At 41.6% G+C, this 23,337-nt stretch overlaps 1 long non-coding RNA gene across 2 annotated transcripts in view; it reads right to left on the reverse strand.

Annotated features, from left to right (window-relative positions):
• Positions 1 to 23,337, reverse strand: part of LOC142826760 (uncharacterized) — a 106,446-nt gene that overhangs the window by 50,465 nt on the left and 32,644 nt on the right. The window contains exon 1 of one of the 2 annotated variants that reach the window (XR_012900993.2): positions 3,968 to 4,218. The exons of the other annotated variant lie outside the window; for it this stretch is intronic. This is a non-coding gene — a long non-coding RNA (uncharacterized LOC142826760). Of the gene's footprint in view, positions 1 to 3,967; positions 4,219 to 23,337 lie in introns of those variants that run through there. 2 annotated transcript variants of the gene reach the window in all.

Consider the following 23,337-nt stretch of genomic DNA (forward strand, 5'->3'; position numbering starts at 1 on the left):
AATCAATATTGGAGAGAAACCATAAAATCATATTGTTGATGCTGGCCCATTGTTCAGAAAGCTAAAATTAAAGTTTGCTTGTTTCGCTTAAGTTTATATAACTAGATTTCATTGGTCAGTGCATCTATACTGTGCCCAGAGCTTGAAATAAGCCACACAATTTGTGCTATGCAAATTGCATAGCTTATTTTGAGTTAATTTCAAAATAACTTGTTTTGAAATGTGGTGCTGCCTACACAGCACTTATTTCAAAATAAATCACTATTCCGCAATGTCCCTTACTCCTTGTGAAATGAGGTTTACAGAGACGTCAGAATAGCGAGCCTGTTATATTTCAAAATAAGAGGCACACTCAAAAGATGCAGAATAACTATTTTGGGATACCAGAGGTATCTCGAAATAGCACTGCAGTTGTAGACATAGCCTGAGATACTAAAGCTATTCCAGTTATCCCCTCTCTCTCTGCCCCCACTTCCATTCTGTTTGTTCTGTCCACCTTTGCTGACACTTACTTCCAACTCTCCAGTGCTCACAAATTATTAGATTCCTTATGTGAGGAAGTTTCAAGGCGACATGCAAAAAATGTCTATCCAAAACATTCCCACCCCACTCCTAGCTCTAAGCAAACAGTGGGTGAAAAATTCATAAACACCAGGTAACATGAAGTCCCCTCTTAGCCAACATTTTAATAATTCAACCCATCTGATGGAATGTAATCCATTTTTCCAATCCCAAACAGCTTTCTAGAGAAAAGTAAGTGTCAATAAAAAAAACCCAAATAAAGTGTTGGGATTTTGTTATGGCTTTGTACACAGATGTGAAAGGGAGTGTTACATATCAGAACTCTGAGTAGTTAAAGGCTGTTATGTTAGCAGGAATCCTCACCTATTCATACAAACTATCACATACCAGATGGCTCCATGGGAGTCAGGAGGCTTGAAATGGAGCAATCATTCAGTCTGCAGATGGAATATACAGTATGCTCCCAGTTAAATAAGGGGCTCATTTATACAGATAGATTCTGCATATATGGAGCATGTCTCAGAGGACATGCCATTTTATCTGTCTCCAGATTTCCAACAAATTTCAAAGCTAGTGTCCACTTCCCATTATAGTTCTGCAACCAAATTCAGCAACTTTACTGAACATATGCTGGAGCTATAAGCTGAATGCAAAATTCACATTTCATTTATAACCCTGACCTGGGATATAAGGAAACCGCATTTACAGAAGCACAACATCCAATTTGTTCATTTGTGAGTGCAGTCTTTGGACAGAATTTTTAAACACTGTATGCTAATATGGGTAAAACTAGCACTGATTACTTGTATTTGAAAATAAACCTAATTAATGTTATGGTTTATGCTATACATTCCTTTAACAGAAATTGAGTCCTCAATTTAGTACTAGGATTTGTTACTGTGACTCATTCTCACTATGTAGAGTGCAATAGGGGAATGAATTAGGACTTCGAAGATGTGTTCCATACATGTAAAATTCCACTGTGACTCTACCCATGTGTAGAGGTCTAAGCAAGCGAATATTTATGGAAGATCATGAATTTAACATATAATAAACATGCAGTCATTATGGACAAATTTACACATCCACTAGATGAAGACAATCAGCTCATATTTCTACTTCCCATACTGCATTATTAATTATGCAGCATAGTCTGCCTTTCTGAAATTCACAGGAACTGTCATAGTGCAGTCCCAGGCAGCAGTAGACTAGCAACATAACGTGAAGTTCCACAAGATGGGCAATGCCAGCAGTGAGCCAAGAACACTTCATAAATATGCATAGATAAAATGCCAGCTATGAGTAAGGGCCTAACCTTACATCTAAGCTCCACCCCCACTTAGGAGGAAAGCTGTGAAAATGAATGTAGTCATCTCAGCTTGGTGCCCTGTTTGATGACTTCACAAAACTAACACATGCTTCACCGTGATTGGCAGCCTTTTCTCAATGAAACCCATTTGACTGAAGCAGCAAAAATCTTGCCAGTCAGGACTGTAGGGCTGTGGTTCCCAAGCACCAGGCCACGGACCTCTGGCTGCCAGGCCCTGGCAGCTCTGGGGGCTGACGCTGGCGTATACTGCTCTTGCCACAACTGTTGGGAGAGATGTGACCTGCCCTGCCTCTCAACCAACCAGTGCTCAACAGGGAACCTGTCTTCCGAGACCCTCGTCCAGCCCAGCACTGGTTGTCTGAGACACAGGGCAAGACATGCCTCTCCCAACAGCCAAGGTGGGAGGGGAGACGTAGGGTGTTGTTACCCAGCCCTGGCTGTCAGAGCCGCTACAACACAGGGAGCAGTGCAGAGTTAGATGAGGGGGGCAGGGCAGGCACTGGGGATTTCAGGGGCAGGGCTAGTGCTGTGGGAAGATATGGGGGCAAGGCTGGCACTGGGGGGCTTTGGGAACAGGCTAATATTGGGAGCAGGCACTGGGAGAGGCTCTGGGGTGGCTGGGTGCAGTGGGGCTCTGAAAACAGGAGGATGGTACTGGGTGGTCTGGTGATGAGCGCTCTAAGAAGCAGGGAACTAACACGGAGGCATTTGGCATGGGGGGCTGGCACTGGGGGGCTCTGAGGACAGGAGGCTAGCACTGGGGGAGTTGGGTGCAGGGGACTCTGGGGTCAGTGGCTGGTGCTGGGGAGGGTAGTGGAGGGGTTGGAGAGGCACTGGGAGCTCTGGGGGCTGGGCTTTTGATGGACCGGTAATGTTTTATTTGCATATTCTTCATTTGCATAATAAATATGCAAAGAGAATGTTACCAATCCACCAAAAGTTTGTGAATGAGTTTGCCGGTCCCTGGCATCAAAAAGGTTCAGAACTACTGCTGTAGGGTATGTATGTGGAAATCCTTCCTGCCGCATGGTCATGCTATATCTAATTCAAGTCAGTCACATTATTATTTGTATAATAATGTCCAGCAGTTGTCCCAGACAGGATCAGGGTCATTGTGCCAGGAGCTGTTCAAAGACTTGTTAAAATATGGTCCTATTTTACAGAATTAAAACTCTAAGTAGAGTTTATTAGTCCCAGATTTTGATGAGCCCTATAGTATAATTAACCCACAATATAATTAAAGAAAATTGTGCAAAAGTATGTACACATCTGTAAAAAGATATTTGTAACTTCCTAGATAGGGCCCTTGGACTAGATTCACTTTTGCAGGAAGCTGTGCGCTCCTTTACTAGACTGATGTAAGACAAAATTCAAATATAACACCACAGAATTTCACACACTGGAGAATCAAAAACTTCTTCCTATGGTGTGGCTTTATTAACAAAGAAATTCAGACTCTCCCCCAAAATTTGGCTGCAAGTTGGGTTTTTACCCAAGGTACCCTCCCCCCACCCCATGAAAGCAACTTCACCTCTCATGTCAAATTTGGGGTAATGAGTCACCTATTTTAGTGAGTCCACAGATCCCACTAAGCCATTTTCCAGCAAGAGCAACATCTAACTGTGTAGAGTATTTTAAGCAACTGCTGCCCGCTTGCAACAAGAAGCAAATTGATTTAATCTCTTCAGAGTTCTACATCCTCTTCCCCCAACATCTCCCACCACTGCTTGCCTACTTACAACTGACCCCAGTCAGTAGGTTCAGAAGGGCTGAACAATTGGGTCTTTATTATTTACTGAAATAAATATTTCTGTCTTTTCATACGTTGGCACGGGCAATACAGCAAGTGATTATTATAGTTTAAAAATGTGAACAAGATAGGGAGAGTATTGATTTATATTAAGAAGATGGAGATGCAGGAAGAGAGAATTGTTAAGGGACAGTTTCCTTGTAACTCTGTCTTCTATCACTTTCCAAAGATGGGAGGAACTCAATTATACACAGCAGCCTCACCTAATGTAATTGTATTCTCTGGCTGTTTGCCTTTGAACTAATTCTCCTGCAGTATGTCTCATCAATGTATTCTGCCACATCAAAAAGGGAAAGTTCTACTACCTGTGATTTTGGAGCGCTCATTAAAAACACACTGAGGAGCGGGATGGAGCAGTAAATTGCTATCAAAACCTCTATGGGTACTTCTGCCTCCTCTTCTTCCCAGTCTTGCAGCAGCACATTCACTTTGTGGACTTTGTCGCAGAAACATTGATCTCACCGATGGCTGTTAATGCATCACAGCTTTATCAGGCTACGTGACTTTAAATGCCATGAAAACAAACAAATTCTGCAGACATGTCATACCAAATCTGTTCTCCTGAAAAGACACATTCACCATTGAAACAAAGGAAAATGTAATGGCAATTAATAAACTAACATTACTGCACTAATTAGCATCTCCTAGAGGGCCTGATTATGTGTTTACACCAGTTAGATACTGCTCAGTATGAGAAAATACCACATTTCATACATCAAAAGGCACTTCTTTCATATTCCCTCTTACCAGTTCCACTGTAGTGAAGTGTGAAGACAAGAGCATGAAGGAAGGTAGAATAATTCATTACCTTGTCTCCTACTGGTTTGTATGTTCAACATTTTTTTGAATAAACATAAAGCCATAAATTAGCTTGTAGCAAAACAGAATTAATTGAATGTCTTAGTAGGATCATCAAACCAAGGTTTAAAGCCAATTTATCTCCCTAAGATTTTGCTAATTTTAGGTGAGTGGCTAGCATGTATGGATAGTGTGAATGGGATGCAAACCTGGTTAAAAACACATTTTTTCTATTTTTAAGTAATTTTAGCAGATCACAGATTAAATAGCAAATCATAAAAGAAGTCCACTGAGAAAAGAAATCTTGTATTGAGGATACAATGATTATTTCAAATGTCATTTAAAGACTCTAAGTCACATAGAAAACCCAGTGCAGTCTGTATAGCATAAAACCTTTATAATGTAGTATTTTTTCCACTAGCCCATGAACAATGCAGACATTACATTAGTTACTAATGGATATCAAAAGATGCTCTGGTAGGTCGGACCCTTTACCTAAAAAATAATATTCTGGTACATGGGACACATGTATGACAATCTGTACACAGGAGGCAGCAATACTGTGGTTTTAGGGGGTGGTTTTGATTACAGATACGCTATTAACCTCAGTCGATGCTCTATTACAGCCTAAAATGTATCATTCACCTCAGAGTATCTTAAGTCCTATTCTTGCAGGCAGGTTGGTAGCTTATTGGATCAAGAGTTTTCTGATTCTGTGACCAAATGAAACAGAACACACCAGATATCTACAATGCAGAGCAAATCTTAAAATGCAATCTGAGTGCCTCTGTCTTTTATATGGTATAATCCAGTAATGACCCAGTATGATCTCACTGGGCTAGTGAAAAGCATCGGGGCTTTAAATTAGCTCCAGAATGCTTCTATTTAAAAGGAAAACTTCAGGATAATATCTGAAAAAAGTGCAATTGCTGTGTCATTGAAGGGGAGAATAAATCATACCCAAATGCAAGCATCTTAAATGCCATGGAATATATTCAAACCTGGTGTAGTGAATGAGTGCAGCTCTACTTGAAGTCAATGGTAGTCATCTGTTTATGCCAAGGCTGAATGTGGGCCAATAGTCCAAATTCATACTAGGTATAACTCCAGTGAAGTCACTATACTGTTAAACACAAACAAGGAATAACTGGTATTTTAAAATGAGAACACAAAACAGACCCATTTGATATGAAACGGGATGTGTGTGCACATTCCCCTCCTCTTTCCCATTCTCATTATTACTGACTTGTGTTACAGTAAAATCAGTGCAGATTTCTCTTGTGCTAGACCCTGTTCAAACACACAGTGAGGAACAGTTCCTTCCCCCAAAGAGCTCACAATCTATTTTTTAAAAGGGAAATACAAATTAGAGTAATAGACAAGTGCAGGGAGTGAGAGAGGTGGGATGAGCAGAACAGGGATGGGACAGTATGCTTATGTAGTATGCACAACGTGCAGGTTCACTCCTTCCATACACCCCCTAGACATGTCCCATAACAAAAGGGAAAGGAACAGTTTCTATTCTGTTCAGTTACATCATAATATTCAAGACTCCTATCCGAGATAGTCAACAGAGCTGGCTGGCTATAAATCAAAGCATCTTTAAGTAGTTTAGTAGCAGTATGCTTACTCTAGAAAGTATAGGATGAGAACTATTTTCACTAGATTAATCAGGGACCTCTGATAGCAGGGATCCCAAATGTTGTTGTATTCCAGACAGAGTCTTACAAACTGGAGGCCACTGTTCCGTGTAAGCCGTGTGCTTGTGCAGCCACTCCGGAGAAATTCAGATGCTGCCCAGCTGATCAGCAGAGCATCCACAACTAGGATTTGTGTTTCTATTGGTGGTGCACATTTGCACATGCTTTGGTGCACATCAAAATTTATTCCATCCATACATGGAAAAAATCTGCACATGGATGGAAAAGATAAGAAGGAACGTTGCTGGAGGCAGTGGTCATTTCTTAAGTTCATTCCTTCCTTTTCAAGAGGCACCATAGGATGTTATATTAGGCTTTACTTTCTCCCCCCTCCCTCCAAGGGTTTTCACATAGGAGGGAAAATATGACATCAGAGTTTCCAACTTGTCACTACTTAGTGAAGCTATGTAATCGTGGGCACAACAGCAAAGTGGTTTTGCCCATAACAAGAGCAGTCTGAGGATAATAGTCACATCAATCGCTCCTTTTTATTGAATCCAGTTACTACCATGCCTTTAATTTTAGTGTCTCCCAAAATTAGGAACACGGATAAGAAAAGTATTCAAGGCTCAGTGTATGTAAGACTGAGCAATGCCAATAGGTAGGTCAAAATACCTATAAGAAAGAAGTTTGAACCAAGAACATTGTTTGTTGGATGTGTCAGTGCTGTAATTGGACTATTTGCTGCCTCTGAATTGTATTGGATTAGTTGCCGCTCTTTGATTCTCAGAAGACAATGATGGCAAGCAATGCCTTTCTCTTCATCTCAGGCTGGCCAGAAGCCAGACTGGGGAGGGCAGCATGCTGCACCACAGTCTTCCTTCCAGGGTTCCAGCTTTAAGTTGTGAACAAGGCTCCATAGGTGCTACGCTGGTGGAGGTTGTCTGGGGCGGTGCTGCCACACCTTGCAGGCCTCCTGCTACAAGGGAGCCCTGTAAGACTCTACAGGAGCCTGCCACCTTATGCCTGAAATACTCCTCTGGAGAGGCTTATTGCCATCGAGGGGTATATCAATGAAAGCCCGGGCTGGACATTTTATATTCACTACTGTACTATGAAAGATTGAGAACAATCTTGGGCCATATCCACTGCTGGTGAAGATCAGCAGCGAACCATTCACTTCAGTTCAGTAAGTCCATTTTACGTCAGCTGAGGCTCTGGCCCTTAACTATGCTTCCACAGTGCACACACAGCAGAGTCCACGTAGCATTTTATGAAAGGATAGCTCCCCTAGCGGGGCCACATTTTTAAAATAAAAAGGGCAAATCTGGAAGCCCTTTCCCTAGTCAAAACTCCAATTTGACATTCACTGAGGGGCTTTACAGGGTAAGGACTTAGAGTGGGATTTTTCAAATGCTCTCAGTCCTGTTGCCCCTGGCGTCTATAGTAAGGCAGAGCTGTGCCATTTCTGAACCCCTCTGCTCTATTATTCACACCCTCGCCGAATTTAGATGGATACTTCCACGTGCGGATTTTGAGGTGCACTTGCAACATCACATTTTGTGCACTCAAATTACTGCTTGGCTCGTGTGCATTTTGCAGCTGCCATTTCAGCTTTGGCCTTAATTTTACACCTCAATGTCCTGAATTCATCCTTCCTCTTTACACAACAGAAATCCCTTTCCCGCACAGGAGGGGCATCTCAGGGAATAGCTTCTATGCATCTTTTTAGCAACTAGCATTTTTAAGCTACTTCAAAAACACACACACACACACACACACACACAGCTCAAATGAGGAAGATTACACAATACTGCTAATGTATCTCTTTCAATAAAAATAAACATGTTTGTTTTCAAGTAGTGGAGATGACCCCTACTGTGGTTTAAAAAAAAAAAAAAAGAAGAAGGCTCTTGTTTACTTTTGGTGAATTTACATTTATTGCCAGTAAAATGTCACTCCAGTGCCACTGCTTCTACGTCTCTCCTTTCCATGTTATGCAAAAGCAACTTTGGTTTGCTTCTCTCACTCAAAGAAGAAAAAAAAAAGCAGAGCTGCAATAACAGCAAATGGTCCTTGGAAATCACAGTCGCATTAGGCTTCTGTTCAAATAGCTTTTAGGGCTGTGGTAATAGAAGGCATTCCTAATAACTGGTGACTCGATGAGACCCTGCACAGAAGGCTTCCAAATGACAGTACACAATTTAGAATTTAATCTAGGAACGTCGGCAGTGATGAGATTCCAGCTGGGGACCTTCTGGTCTGAAGGCCAGTGCCGTACCAAACTCTCAAGCAACGTTTGCACTGGATCAGTGAGTAGATGCTGTCTTCTGGTCACTACCTTCACAATAACCTTGGTTCCAACCAGGCTGCCTTTGACCTACAGTCGACAAGGAGCATGAGGTCATAGCTTTTATTGAACCAACTTCTGTCAGTCAGAGACACAAACTTTTGACATTTATGCAGAGCTTCTTCTTTGACTCTGCATCAAATCCAAAACTTGTCTCCTTCTCACCAACAGAAGTTGGTCCTGTCATGGCTCCTTCCCCACTCTGACACGATAAATGCAGAAGTGGGGGCCAGCAACTATACCCCAAAGCCTTATTTACCAGGCTTTGGTATAAAACTTCCCCCAAAATCTTAAAAACCTAGATTTTGGGAATAAAACTTCTGCTGCCACCACCCAAATATTAATAACGAGATTAGGGAAAAGATAATTTGGGAAATCTCACCCCTATTATAAAAAAAATAAGGACACACAAGTAACCAATTCTAGGTTAATAAAAAGAAAAGAGAAAACTTATTATTACAACAATATTCCTGTTGCAAGCATAAGGATCAGATCGAAAGGTAACAAAATATACTTATGGAAGAATTACACCATGGGCTAGAACTTAGTTAAAAAGAAAAGCCAAACATCTCTTAAGCAGTGCCAGATATCAGATCCCATACCCAACCCTTAAAACAATAAAGCCTAACGAAACTACCTAAACTTTACCCTACTTACAGAAAGTGAAGAATTGTTTCTTGGAGAGAGACATGCTTGTCCCTCCCTGTAGCTGCAGTGGACTCACCCAGAGACACAAAAGGAGAAAGGAAAAAAACCAAATTCCTTTGTCCCAGTTTGAAAGTCCCACCTACATTCCTATTGGCCACTCCTCCTGGCTAGGTGTAGTTAACCCCTTAATCCCCAGGCTGCTGGCTACACTCATAATCATGACAGGTCCAGTAAGAGACATTACCTCACCCACCTTATCTTTCTAATATTGTGTGACCAATGTGTCTACAACACCACTGTAACTGACCCAACAAGCAGGCAGCACCTAGATTCTGTCATGATTCACTCCAAGCTCAGATCATATTATTGACTGACAGAACTGGAAAGGTTCAGCATAATACAAACACACGCAATTTGTACAAAAATAAATTCAGGGTCATGTATCTTCAATGCTCTTAATTTCAGAGACTCCAGGACCATGGTTTTTGGCTGTCCTGGGTCTCCTATAAATAGTATGTGCGCAGCAGAAACACTATTTATGCCAAACCACCAAGACCACCTACACAAGGCAATAACAGTTAAATAAACAAAAGGTTTCTCTTTTGGACCTCAGCTGGCCTGGTTGGCAGTGGAGCACAACCTTACTACTTGAAAAATCCAGCCTTGAAGCCATCATTCCTTGATTCCACAGGAGCAGAAGATGGTAACTTCAATAGTTTTGCCTTCACTGGGGAAGCCAGGTATGGTGATTGGCTATTGGCAGCACATGATGCAATGATCAGGAAGGGAGAGAATGGATACTAGAAAAAAATTTGGTGCATGAAGAGAGGTGTCATGCTTTTTTTCAGACTAACCTAATATCCCTATTCTCTGCCTTGGTAAGAGCCCCCTTAGCCATTCACCTTTAATGGGTTTGGTCTTCTAATGTACATGCATAACACTGTTCATGACAGAATGCGGAGCAGTGGTCTCAAGTTGCAGTGGGGGTAGCCTAGGTCAGATTTTAGGAAAAACTACTTCACTAGGAGGGTGGTGAAGCACTGAAATGGATTACCTAGGGACATCTCCATCCTTAGAGGTTCTTAAGTCCCATCTTGACAATGCCGTGGCTGGGATGATTTAGTTGGAATTGGTCCTGCTTTTAGCAGGGGGTTGAACTTGATGACCTTCTGAGGTCTCTTCCAATCCTATGATTCTATAAAGGTGAAGACTACATGCACATCAATGAAGAAAAAAGGATACTCCCATATAAGGAAGCTTCAGAGGGGTAACCGTGTTAGTCAGTAACTAAAATACTTAAACAATGAATGGTCCTGTGTATCATGAGCTTTTGTGGGCACAACCCACTTCTTCAGATGACAAATATCATAAGGGAAGCAGGGATGGAGCTAGAGTAGAAGAGCCCATGCCTAGATAGCTGGAACACATCCGTTGCAAAAAAACCAACAACAACAAAATTAAGAAAGGCAGGAGCACATTTACTAGTTATAGGAATAAACAGTGTTTGGGAATTTTTTTGGTAGCTAGTCTTCAAATGAAGTGTAATATTTGCTAACATCGGGTAATTTGAATTATCAATGGATAGTTCAAAAATACAAGGCGTACATTACCCAGATATCTCTATTTAAAGTAGATTTGCTTTTGTTCATCAGTGCAATGCACATGACTGGAAAATGGCAAGGTGCCAGAATGAAACTGCTCCTAATTTTCAGAGGAGGCCACTGGCTAATTACACAGACTGCAGGTGTGAAGAGAGAAGCTCAAAGTAATCAATAGCAGTAATTAATCTGCTAGACTAGAGCTAAAGAGCTAACAGCTGGACATCAGAAATGGACACATGCAACAAGATCAGCAATAATTACCTCTTTAAATATTGAATTGCCATAGCAACAATTAGGCATATAAATAGAGGCTTGAAATCTGGGCTCGGAGGCATGACTCTGAATCGCAAACACAAAATTCTCCAAATCAACCTTTTTAGCAAATCAGCAACCATATCCTTCAGCTGGGTTGACCAGAACTCCAGTGCTACCTGCGAACTCAGCTTCAGCTGCCTCAAGATTCTTTGGCATTTCTTGCTTGTCAGCTTCCAAACCTAAAGGTTCTGCTGTAACTTCTTAATCAGCCACTGTGTAAGGAGGATGGATATTATTCAGTTTGACAGCACCAGTATTACTTCTGGATACAAAGCTTGTTTCTCCACTTGCCACACTTTTTTGTGTCCTTTATGTAATGGTTTGTCCCTTCTTCTCCAAATTTTTCAAGATCTAGAGCCACACAGGACTAAGAAATATACTCAGTGGGTGTTACCCACAGCAAAGCCTGCCCTCATTGGATGCTCCAAAATTGAATCAAAGGTCTCAAAAACATCTAGCAAGGAGAGAGAACTTTGAATGTTTGACCAGTGGCCCTGAATACTCCCTGTCATTCTGGTTTTCTCTGTCTCCACCCCCAGCACCTGAAGTGAAGGGGAGGGGGAGCCTGAAGTCCTCAATTTTAAAGTTACATGGTGGTTCTCTAGCACTGTATCCTAGGACATCTCCTGTCCTTTGCTGCTTATTCAAAGTATTCTTTCATCGGATGAGTCCGAACTCAGTTTCACCAGCTTCAGGCATTTAGATACAGAAGGCACGCTGGAGTTTCGAGGGGCATAGTCCATGCTGATTCAGTAATAAAGGTCCCCCACTGGGCATAGTTGGAAGTTGGGATTCTGACACAAATGGTACTGAGAGAATCCTGGTACTCAGTGGTGAAAGCTGAGTCTCTCTTATGCTGTGAGGGCTGAAGCCCTGTGGGCCAGCCAGAAGAAACTGAGAGGTTGCAGGGAGGGGTCAATTATAGTTGTTTATGAAACATTAATTCTGATTTTCCCGAATTCCCAGCATTTGTTTCTCATTTATCCTCATTTTAGAATGGCCTTGATTTCACATAGCTTTTATTCTCCCAAATAGCCAAAAGCAATGGACATGTCTCTACAACCTTAGCTATATCTTAATTGAGGCCCTGGACATTCAAGCCAATCCATAGACCCTTCAATATCATCGCTGATTTCAGCACACCTCTGCAAAGGTCCACGCTAGCCAATCTCATGGAAAGACTGGGACCTATAGTTTATCTTAGAAATGAAACTCTTTTCATAATTGCCCTCATGTATTGATTTCTACAACCAAGTCAGCAGAGTTCCTGAATCTCTGCAGTGTATATTTCTTTACACAGTATTTCAAAGCCTCTATAATATCGATTTGTGTTGTATCTCTCACTCTACAATATTTTGGTTTACACAGTGCTTTTGCAGTCCCAGTATTGACTGTAGCAGTTTTCCACCTCCCTAACAAGTGGGAGGAGGCTCACCCTCCCAAGAACACTTTTCAGATATTAAAAAAGATACTAGAAAAAAGTCCCAACTGGGTTATTAAGTGGCCTTAAAGTAGTTTCACTAGAAGCCAAGGTTTCACTTCTGACCAATGAAGGCACCCCCTGGCAGCTTAAATTGCCACTACTAGTCACTGTATGGTCTCCTCATCTGTTATCCTCCCCCTTTCTCTGTGTGATTGGAAAGGCCCGGCCATTTTATTGATGTACATACTGATAGCAGGTGGTGGAGAAGCTAAAGCCAAGGAAGAAGGGCTCTTTTCTATGGCTTTGATGAACACTGTGATTGGTCTATCCACGAATCCTCCATGTGCTACTTAAAGATAAGGTGTGGAATGAATACCTCAGACCAACAGGAAAAACTATGTGGCACTTTAAAGACTAAAAGATGGTTTAATAGGTGATGAGCTTTCGTGGGCCAGATCCACTTCCTGAGTCTGAGAAAGTGGGTCTGGCCCATGAAAGCTCATCACCTATTAAACCATCTTGTTAGTCTTTAAAGTGCTACATAGTTTTTCCTTTTGTTTTAGCAAGATCAGACTAACATGGCTACCTTGCTATTACTATTCAGACAAACAGGATACGCTGAGCTACATTGCCCTGGAAATGGGAGGTAGGAAGCTAAAAAAAAACCTGAAAAGAGCTGTCTTCCTGTGACTGAAAGCAGGGGATTCCATTCTCCCATGCCTTATATCTTAAATCTTTGCAAAGGAGATGACAACTGCCATTCTGCTTCAGGAGTACAGGATCATCTTGTAGTTGATATACTGGGACTTTGGGAGAGCTGGGGTCAATTCTTCATTCTGCCACAGCCTTCGTGTGTTCGCTTGGCTAAATTACCTATGGTCTCAGACACCAGTTCATCATTTTGGGGGGGGGGGGGGGAGAATATAAAAACTTCCTCTTTTTCTACCCTTTGTTTATCTTATCTATTTATATTATAAACTCTAAAGGACATGACTTGTCCTACTAAGGCATAGCTACCGTTTGCTCAAAAAACAGGATTAGTGAACTCCGACATTTTTGCCTGATCTAGACAAAACCATGTTGTGCACAATGTGAGATTGTCATGTGGTATATGCACACCCTTCCCCCTTTGGAGCATGGTGGGGTTGTAATACTGCCCTGCTGACAGTCTTCCTGACAGTTGTTAGGTTGAGTGGTCAGAAACATTTACAGCAGCCCTTGCATTCGGGGCAGTGTGGCCTGAATCAGTATGAGCGCTCATCAACACAAGGTGGTCAGTTTAGCAGCCAGGTTTAATATAATGGCCTTCAGTCACAGGGCAATACAGTCTAATAGCCAGGATCTATATAACAGCCCTCAGGTACAGGGCAGTGTAGACTAATAGCCAGTTCCTGTGAGGAACCCAGATACGGTGGTCCAGACCCACCCAATTCCACTGGACTCCAATCCAGGGCTGTAAAAGTGATGGAGCGGTCCACCAATGGTCAGCAGGGAATCCCATTAAAATACACACTTGGATGGGAGATACCACTCACTCACCCTCCCTGGGTCATTTCCTACGGTGCTTCCTTAAGTTGCAGGCTATGGAGCGTCAGGCCTTCCCTTGGACACAGACCTCCAGTCCAACTCTCAAGATCTTCAGTTCTCACAGGCAAGAGCTGGGCAGGACTTCTGCCACCTACAGCACGGGGTTTACCCTCTCCTGTCCAGTGTGTGCTATACACTCCATCCATCACATGGACCAATCTCAATCAGAACATCTTGGTGCTCTTCGAATACACACAATATTCACCAAGTTATACTAGGGATGTTAAATTTAGATTGATTTGCTAATCAAATCATTGATGCAATTTGCATCAACTATTCGATTAGTCAATTAAGGGCACCACCACCTTTGAAATGTAGCAACAGCTCTAGGGCTGTTTCTATACTTCAAAGGTGAAAGTGCTACGGGGAGCACAGGGCCAGCGAGACTCCCTGTGGCGTTTCAAAGCAGCAGTGCCTCATGGAGCCTGGCATCAGCTGGGAACTCCCTAGATGGCCCTTGGTGGCATTCAGTGTTTCAAAGCACCAGCGCCATGTGGAGCCTTGGGTCTGGCCCCAGGCTTCACACGACGCTGCCACTTTGAAGCACTCCCTCATCTCTCCCTCTTCTCCCTCTTCTCTAATAGAGGCAGCAAGAGGGAGGAACGACTAATCAAGTAGTGTGTCAACTAGTCATTTACATCCCTAAATTATACTTTATGCTGGTGTTAGAGAGGTCAGAGTGGCTAGGCAGTGCCAAATCAGCTCCAGGATCCTTGCTCAAGTGGGCTTACACTAGATATGAAACATCAGTCTGCCTCTATACTTAAGGAAACAAGATGGGCTATAGAATACATTCCCTTCATTACCTAGGACACATCAGAGTTCCCGAACAACATCTCTAAAATCATTCCTAAATCCCTGAGAAATGGAGGCAAAAAGAACAAAAATGTCCTCATTTTCCAAGTCCAGCCCCAACAGTGTTATCAGTAATATACATACAAAGTGTAGTGTGAGAATTAGGCTGTTCATGAAAAACCCTCTTTGGTACAAGGCAAAAAAATATTTGCTGATATGGAGTTAAAACTGACAAATTTATTTCAGGAAAATAGTACCTTAAGGGTAGCCTGAAAGAAGGGGAAAAATAGATTGGGTCCCTTGTTTTTTAGTGAAAAAGAAGAAAGTTCTGATTTGTTGTTTGTTTGGTTGGTTTTGGTTGCAGATGTCTCAGTAGGTCTCTATGACAGGAGCCCATCTGGGAGCTCACAAATTGTACAGGACTCAGGTGGCGCTTGGAAGCTGTGCCAGGTTGGAACCTGCTCCTACCTCCGCTATAACTACTGATGGTTTCCCTGTCTGCCTTTCCTCTTCCTTCCATCTGCCACATAGATACTCTGACTCCCCGAGTGTGTGTGCATGTCTTTCCCCCTCTCCCATTCTCTCTGGACCACGCCTGACAGCCCAGGTGGTTCCTTGCCTGCTGCTCACTCCATCCTAACCATCTGTATTGGAGACATGCAGAATTTATAAAGGCTTTAATGGAAGGCTTTACAGATTGTGCCTCAGGCGTCAGGGTCACGCAAACTTTCTAGGGCACATATCATGTCTGAGGTAATGTTTTGGCTATCCACATCAAGCTGGTGTCATCACACTTGAGGTCAGCAGCCAATTGTGCCTTTGCTATGGGGAGGCCCTAAGATGCAGGATTGTTTCTCACCTGCAATCTATCTGATTACATTTTCCCACCACATATACACACTAAGGGTATGTCTATACTACCACCCTAGTTCGAACTAGGGTGGTAATGTAGGCAACCGGAGTTGCAAATGAAGCCCGGGATTTGAATTTCCCGGGCTTCATTTGCATAAAGCCGGGCACCGCCATTTTTAAATGTCCGCTAGTGCAGACTCCGTGCCGCGCGGCTACACACGGCACGGACTAGGTAGTTTGGACTAGGCTTCCTAGTTTCACGAGGAGTAACGGTAGTTCGGACTAGGAAGCCTAGTTCGAACTACCTAGTCCATGCCGCCAGGCTACACACGGCACGGACTAGGTAGTTCAGACTAGGCTTCCTAGTTTCATGAGGAGTAACGGTAGTTCGGACTAGGAAGCCTAGTTCGAATTACCTAGTCCGTGCCGCGTGTAGCCACGCGGCATGGAGTCTGCACTAGCGGACATTTAAAAATGGCGGTGCCCGGCTTTATGAAAATGAAGCCCGGGAAATTCAAATCCCGGGCCTCATTTGCAACTCCGGTTGCCTACATTACCACCCTACTTCGAACTAGGGTGGTAGTGTAGACATACCCAAAGTAAGGAGGTATACAGAAAACAATTGTTGGCCACATCTGCAGATACCTCTTACCTACACGTTCCTTTTCACCCTTTGTACTGGACCCTGTTCAGTTTGTTTGACTTCTTAATTTAACATAGGGAGGTTTCTTGTGTTAATATTTTAGTGTATTTTTAGAAATGGATTTTAAGTATATTTTACAGCATCACCCAGAGCCTATTTGTGGTGGGGCATTTATTAAAATGGTATTAAATAGACTTGGTGCACGCTCTCTCTCATTGCAGGGGTTGACTCACAACTAATACTTCTGTATAGTCAGGCATGAAGCAGCAATACCTCCTACCAAGAGCCACTTCAGCAGGGCCGGTCCTGACCAACTGGCGACCCTGGGCAACCACCCAGCTCTTCTGTAGGATTACCAGATGGTTTAAAAAAATACCAGACAAAAATTTGTCAAGCAAAAAAAAAGGGAGGGGAGGGCAGGTTGGGGAGTAACCAGGGAAACCTGGGGGGAGGATTTGGGAGGTCAGACCAAAATGTAGTCACAGGTCTGCTCTCCTCCCTGGCCTGTCATCAGCTGAGCTGGTCATACCTAAAAATGGCCACACACAGTCAACCCAGTTGGGTCCATCTAGCCCAGTATTCTGTCTTCCAACATTGGCCAGAGCCAGGTGCTTCGAAGGGACCAGAACAAATAATCTATCCCAACATCCTGTCCCACCTTTGGCAGTTGGTATTTTAGGAACACCTAGAGCATGGAGTTGTGTCCCAGTCATCTTGGCTATTAACCATTGATGTATCTACTCTCCATGAACTTATCAAATTACTTTGAACCCACAACTTCCCCTGGCAATGGGTTTCGTAGGTTTACTATTATGTGAAGAATATTTCTCTTCATGATGAGATAAAGAAACTTGATCCCATATTACCTCATTAATCCTAGGTTGTCCAGTGTGGGGTTTGTATATCCCACTCTCCTATGGCTTTTTTCCTTCCCTAGATAGCCACTCTTATACCATTTCATAGAAGAAACTGCAATATTCAATCAGGTCAATACACCAGTTCATTAGGGAAAATAAGAGTTTTTCCTCAGGGTATTTAAAGCACTTCAAACTGGAAATACACATGGTTAAGAAGTTTCATGATATTTCTGCCAGTTCATGTCAGGATTGCATTAATATCTAAGAATGAATGTGGACTCAACAGAAAACCAGTAGTCATTGAAGTGAGCCAAAACTTGGAGCAATTGTCTAAGGAATACAGTGAAGTCATAGACCTCACTCTTGCTTTAGGATCTACTAGCACAGTCCTTTGTAGCCATGATGACTTCCCGTAACATCAATGGGAATTGGGGCGGGGGAAGGGGAGGAAGAGTTCCAGCACTTTTCAAAAATCAGATCTCTTAATTAGGTGCCTAAATATAAAGTTAGAAGTTTAGCTTTAGACACTTCACTTTGAAAAGTTTGGCTTGTACGAATTATAAATAGTGTGTTTATTGCAATTTATAAGACCTTATAAAGCCACAAGCCCTGGTCTTTCATTGGAGCCCTATGTGAATTTGGAGTCCCATTGACTTGGTGTTTATAAATTCTCACTCTATATGTGATACACATATACATTCTCACACTATATGTGGTAAACATATTACACACAACGTACTATAGAATCTTCTCCTAACTTTTCAAGGAAATGTATGATTGTATTGAATAATTTTACATAAAATTTAAAATCCTCTCAGGCTAATCATGGTTTGTTTCTGCAGGACTGGCTCATTACGCTCTACTTCAGTCTTGACTTGAAGTCTTGGGGCTTTAACCTAGGGAGATCATCAGCTTTGCCGTATAAAATAAACAGTAAAAATTCCCCAGGTCCTTTTAAAGGGCACCACCAGTTCAAAGAAATCACTAAAATCATACATGAAATTTGCTTACTGTTCTTTCACTTTTACTGCACTCATATCTTCACAGAGTCAGTGCTATATTCTCAGTGATTCTATTTTAACTCCCTATCATCCTTGTCCTTCTTCAGCATTAAACAGTATTTATTATATATGGTAACCAGTTATTTAACTCATCCATTGTCTAGACACTTTATTGTCAGTCATCTCCAGAATAAATGCTTACATTAGAACTTTTGCTGTACAGTACTATAGGCACTGTGTCAGGGATGGTGTAGACGGAGCTTGGTCCTGCCTTGAGGGCGGGGGGCTGGACTCGATGACCTCTCGAGGTCCCTTCCAGTCCTATGATTCTATGATTCTATGATTATCTGATTAAAATAAGACCATGCAGATCATTGATGTTACCGCTGTTGTATCATTGCCATGAATCTTATACAAAGTGTACTAAGTAAGGTATCAGTAGAAAGGGTACGATTTGTGGAATATGATTATGCTATTTGTATGCATGTAGCATTTTTATATTTGAAGTTATGACTATTGATTTTATACTTGTATTTCAAAAATGTTTGCTCCCAGTTAGCACCCACAAGCCTGCACATTTTGAAAGGACTATTCAAACTGAGTGTCCTATCAAAATGACATTTTAGTCCCAATGGAAAATGCTCACCTGTGCTAAATGGACTTTCCTGTCACCATTCTCTTTGGAGTATAGGTAATTGTTTTCTATCATGACTATGCATGGACGTGTAACTTGCCTATGTGACTCAAAACTGCATCTTGTCACCTGTAATCTTCCACAGTAAGAACAATGTTTTTCCCTTCACTTGGCAGAAGCTATAAAAGGGCCTGGAAACATCTCCATTTTGCCTCTTTCCTATTAAAACCTCTGGACTATAAACTTGTACTATAAGAGCATTCTCACCAAAGGATTGACGAGCTTCCAATGAATTGGAAACAATCAGAAACTTGATTTATGCCAGCAGTTTATTCCATCAATGCTACAAGCATGAACCAAAAACATTGCAATTATTGTATGTATTCAATTCCTTTAACCAGTTCTAACTCTCATTTCCTTCTTTCTTCCTTTGTATAAATTAACCTTTACATAGTAAAGGATTGGTGGAATTGGAAGAACCCTTTGTTTAATTAAACTGGTTTGCCTTATTTAAACTTATTTCTCAGAAGTTTATCTTGAATTTGTTATTCTCAGTTGTGACCCAATCAGGAATGGGAGCATTAACCTGAAAATTAATATCAGTGTGACACATCACAGCTTCTAGGCATCTCAACAGGGTCATTTGTAAATTGCTGGTAACATCTCCCAAAACTTTTGGAAATGACTCAATGCCAAAAACAGATAACTGTTTCTGGAAGACTGAAATTATATGATTAGATCCAGGGGCAAAATACAACTTCTCAGCTAGTGCATTGCATGGTCCAAGAGGACTCATAGTTGGGCCAGACGCTGAGATTTATACAAAATGATGGTCAAAGTGCCAGGAAAGAACCATTGGTGTTTTAACTGAGCAAAGTTTGGCTCATTCTTTTCAGGTACATTACCCATGGATCTTTTACTCAGACTACTATACTGAGAGAGATTAGAAGACCCATCCTCCGCTCTTTCTCCTCCTTAACCATACAATCTGGCCTACCTGAACTCGTATTCTTATCACTGAATTAGACTGCAAACTATTTCAAGCAGACATTACCTTCTACCTGTGCCATACCCAACACCTAGCACACTGAGGCTCTGATCCTACTCACCAAAGAAACTCCTGGAAATTTGTGCCAAGCATTTCTGTTTTCAGTTTTTGCTATTGTTCTCATTCAGTTGGAAGCAGATAAGACAAAATTTGAAAATAGATGAGAACTGAAAATTAGGAATGCCTGATTCTCTGTACACTTTGGCTGTGTCTAGACTACATGCCTCTGTCGGCAGAGGCATGTAGATTAGACAGATCAGCAAAGGCAAATGAAGCCGCAATTTAAATGATCGCGGCTTCATTTACATTTACATGGCTGCTGCGCTGAGCCAACAAACAGCTGATCAGCTGTTTGTCAGCTCACCGCTAGTCTGGACGTTCCCCCTGTCGACATCAAAGCCCTTTATCGGCAGCCCCATTATTCCTCGTGGAACAAACAAATCTACATGCCTCTGCCGACAGAGTCATGTAGTGTAGACGTACCCTTACACTGATACCACTCCACTGGCTAGATGAAGTCCTTGAGGGTCCAAAGAAGAGCAGAATCTCTTGAAACTTCCATTAATCATTCCTGAACCTTGCTGTACATAGCCATGACTATTTTTAACTTCACAAGAGGTAAACATTCCTGTTACTTAGCAAAGCAACGTGCAAAATATTTGCCATATTGTTCACATAGGTAATTAAAGCTATTTATTTTTGTAACAGGCAAATTATGGGCTGATTTTTACAGATGTATTTATTCAGTGACTCATTAATAGTAAGCATCAAGGCCTTAATTTACTGTGACATCAACTCCAAGATTGTGGTAAATTATGCTGCATGTAGAAATGGGACCCAGGTCTGCAGGAACTGACAAGTTTTGTAAAATGCATATAAAAGTTTTTTTTAAAATTCTAGAAAGGGTGGGATTTGCTAACAGTGTTTTAAGCCCCTTCTTCCAACTCCCACCCTTAGCTCTAGTCCCAATCTTATTTTTGAACTCATACCACTCAGGCTCCTACATGAGGAATCTTGCTATGTGTCAAAGGGATGGTGTAGAAATTTAAGGCTTGATCCTGCTAACATTTGCACATGGGAATAACCATACAAACACAATCCTCTTAATATCTCAGAGATGGGGGGCAGTCAGTCTGTGCTTTGGGGTGAGGTATTCTGCTCTCACCCCAAATGTTCTGCCCTCACCCAACTGTCCTATAAATAAAACCTTTCATAGGATAACTCACCTCAGGTGCAACTGGAAACAAGGGGAATGGTTTGTTTAGTGCCTCATAGGAGAGTTGCCCCCCACCTTTCAGAATCAGACCCCTAAAAAATGTGCATTGAGAGTTTGTGTTAATGTTGAATGTCTTGGACCCACAGACAATATCCCTTTTAAACTCCCAGGCCTCAATAATCAAGAGTGACTAATGATTCCGGATGCCTGATAGATGGCATCTGAGAGGGGCTGCATTTTTCAGAGGCAGCATTCCTTAGCACTTTCTGAAGGCCAAGCCCCTTTAGAGTGCCTCAGTTGGAACATCCAAAAATCAGTACTCACTCTTCACAGCTTTGGGCCTCTGTTCCTCCACTTGACTTCAGATGACCAAATAGCAAGTGTGAATCATCGAGACAGGGCAGGGAGCAATAGGTGCCTATAGAAGACAAAGCCCTGAATCTTAGGACTGTCCCTATAAAACCAGGACATATGGTCACCCTAACCGGACTACATTGTCATATTCACATCTCTTTGGTCATATTTTGACTAAATATTTTGAGAGTTTTGACTTGAAACCATTGAATGTCTGCATTTGAATCCAATGCTTTCCTTCCATCCCCCAGATTGATATCTGTAGGCTTCAGTGTTATACTTTTTTCACTTACATTACATATGGCACCTAAATATAAGAATGATTAACTAGGCATCCAGGCAGAATAATTTTATACCAGTCAGATCAAAATGGAATGAAACTGATATTTTCCATAAATATTCAATCCCATCCTATTGTATGATATATATTCTGAATGTGGATGAATGTACTTTGAATGTGTTTGTTATATGTCATGCATTTGTGGTCTCTTGATACAGCATCCTGGTGAAAAATGCCTCTTGGTTAAAAGTGTTTGAATAAATTAGTAAATCCAACACAAAGGAAGAAAGCAAGCAAAGGAACTGGGGCGGGGGGGGATGGAATTAGTGTGAGAAGAGAATATACTCTGAGACAAACTCCTTTGCATAATACTTTCTTCAGTAGATTGTATTTTTCTTGAGCACTTAGGGGAGAGTTTTGCAGATCAGAACATTCTGAGTATTTGAGGGAAGGCAGGGCGAGTTTATAAATAAACAGAATTGCAAAGGAACAATAGGCACTTACATCTGTAGTCACTTGAGAGTTATATTTCTAAGTATCAGCCTGAGAATATGAATTATTTCTGGGCAGACCATGTAGTTCATCATCAAGCCCCGTTCAGTGAACATAACACCCCAGCACATGCAATTACATGTCTTCAGCATTAATCCCACACAAGACGATGACTTGGAAAATAGAAGCATTGTATTTGTGAGGAGCTTTTAAGTAATAAAAAAGTCATTTTCCCCTCTAAACCCCCTTTTCCCTCTCCATTAAAGGTACAAAACAGTGTTCCACCTGCTAACACTCACAGACCAATAACTTTAATTTTTGGCACTTATTTATAGACTGAATAGATCCATCCACACCTGCTCTCCCCTTAATTAGTTGGCTATCTAAAGGCTGCAGATTGGCTGCTGCCAGCTTCCTGTACTAATAGGAAGATCATTTAGGGCTGATGTAAGAGCACTCCAAAAAAAAAAAAACCCCTCACACAGAAATACTAATGGACAAAGCATTAGCACAAGAGAAAGAAAATTAACAAAAATGAAGAGGTGACAGCAAGGTTGGTGTGCCATAATTTTTTAAGTGAATTCTGAGAAACATTAGTATTTTACCAGGCTCTAAGAAATTTACAGTAAGTAGTAGCGGGCCTGATTCATAGACCCTATCAGACAGAAGGCCATGAGGGCCATTTGGCCCGAGCCTCAGGAGACAAAGGGGCCTCAAATTTTCACATTTTTTTAACCAAGTCATTTCCATTTATTATACACCTTGCACTTATAACAGACACAAAAAAAGAAACTATATATATATATATATATATATATATACACACCTGCAAAAATTGATTTAAATCATTTTGGGACCTCGGGCCTTCACCAGCTTTTTGGTCACATCCAAGTTTTCATCTGCATTACTGCAGACTGGAGTAGCTTCTTTAATTAGTGATTCGACGTTATGAAATACTGTTTATGGTCTTTGCATAGTTTAGAGGTTTTGAAAGACGTAATTAATTCTGTAAATGTAAAGTGATTTTGCTTGGTCTGAGTGTGAGTTTAACCTTTAAATTAGATATTTGTGTCTGCATAGGAGATTTTAGTATTCCTATTTTTTCTTATGTGTCTTCGTATACAATAACCATATGATGCCC

This window comes from Pelodiscus sinensis, chromosome 2, assembly GCF_052426305.1.
Source record: "Pelodiscus sinensis isolate ZL-2025 chromosome 2, ASM5242630v1, whole genome shotgun sequence".
In the NCBI taxonomy this organism is placed as follows: Eukaryota; Metazoa; Chordata; order Testudines; family Trionychidae; genus Pelodiscus; species Pelodiscus sinensis.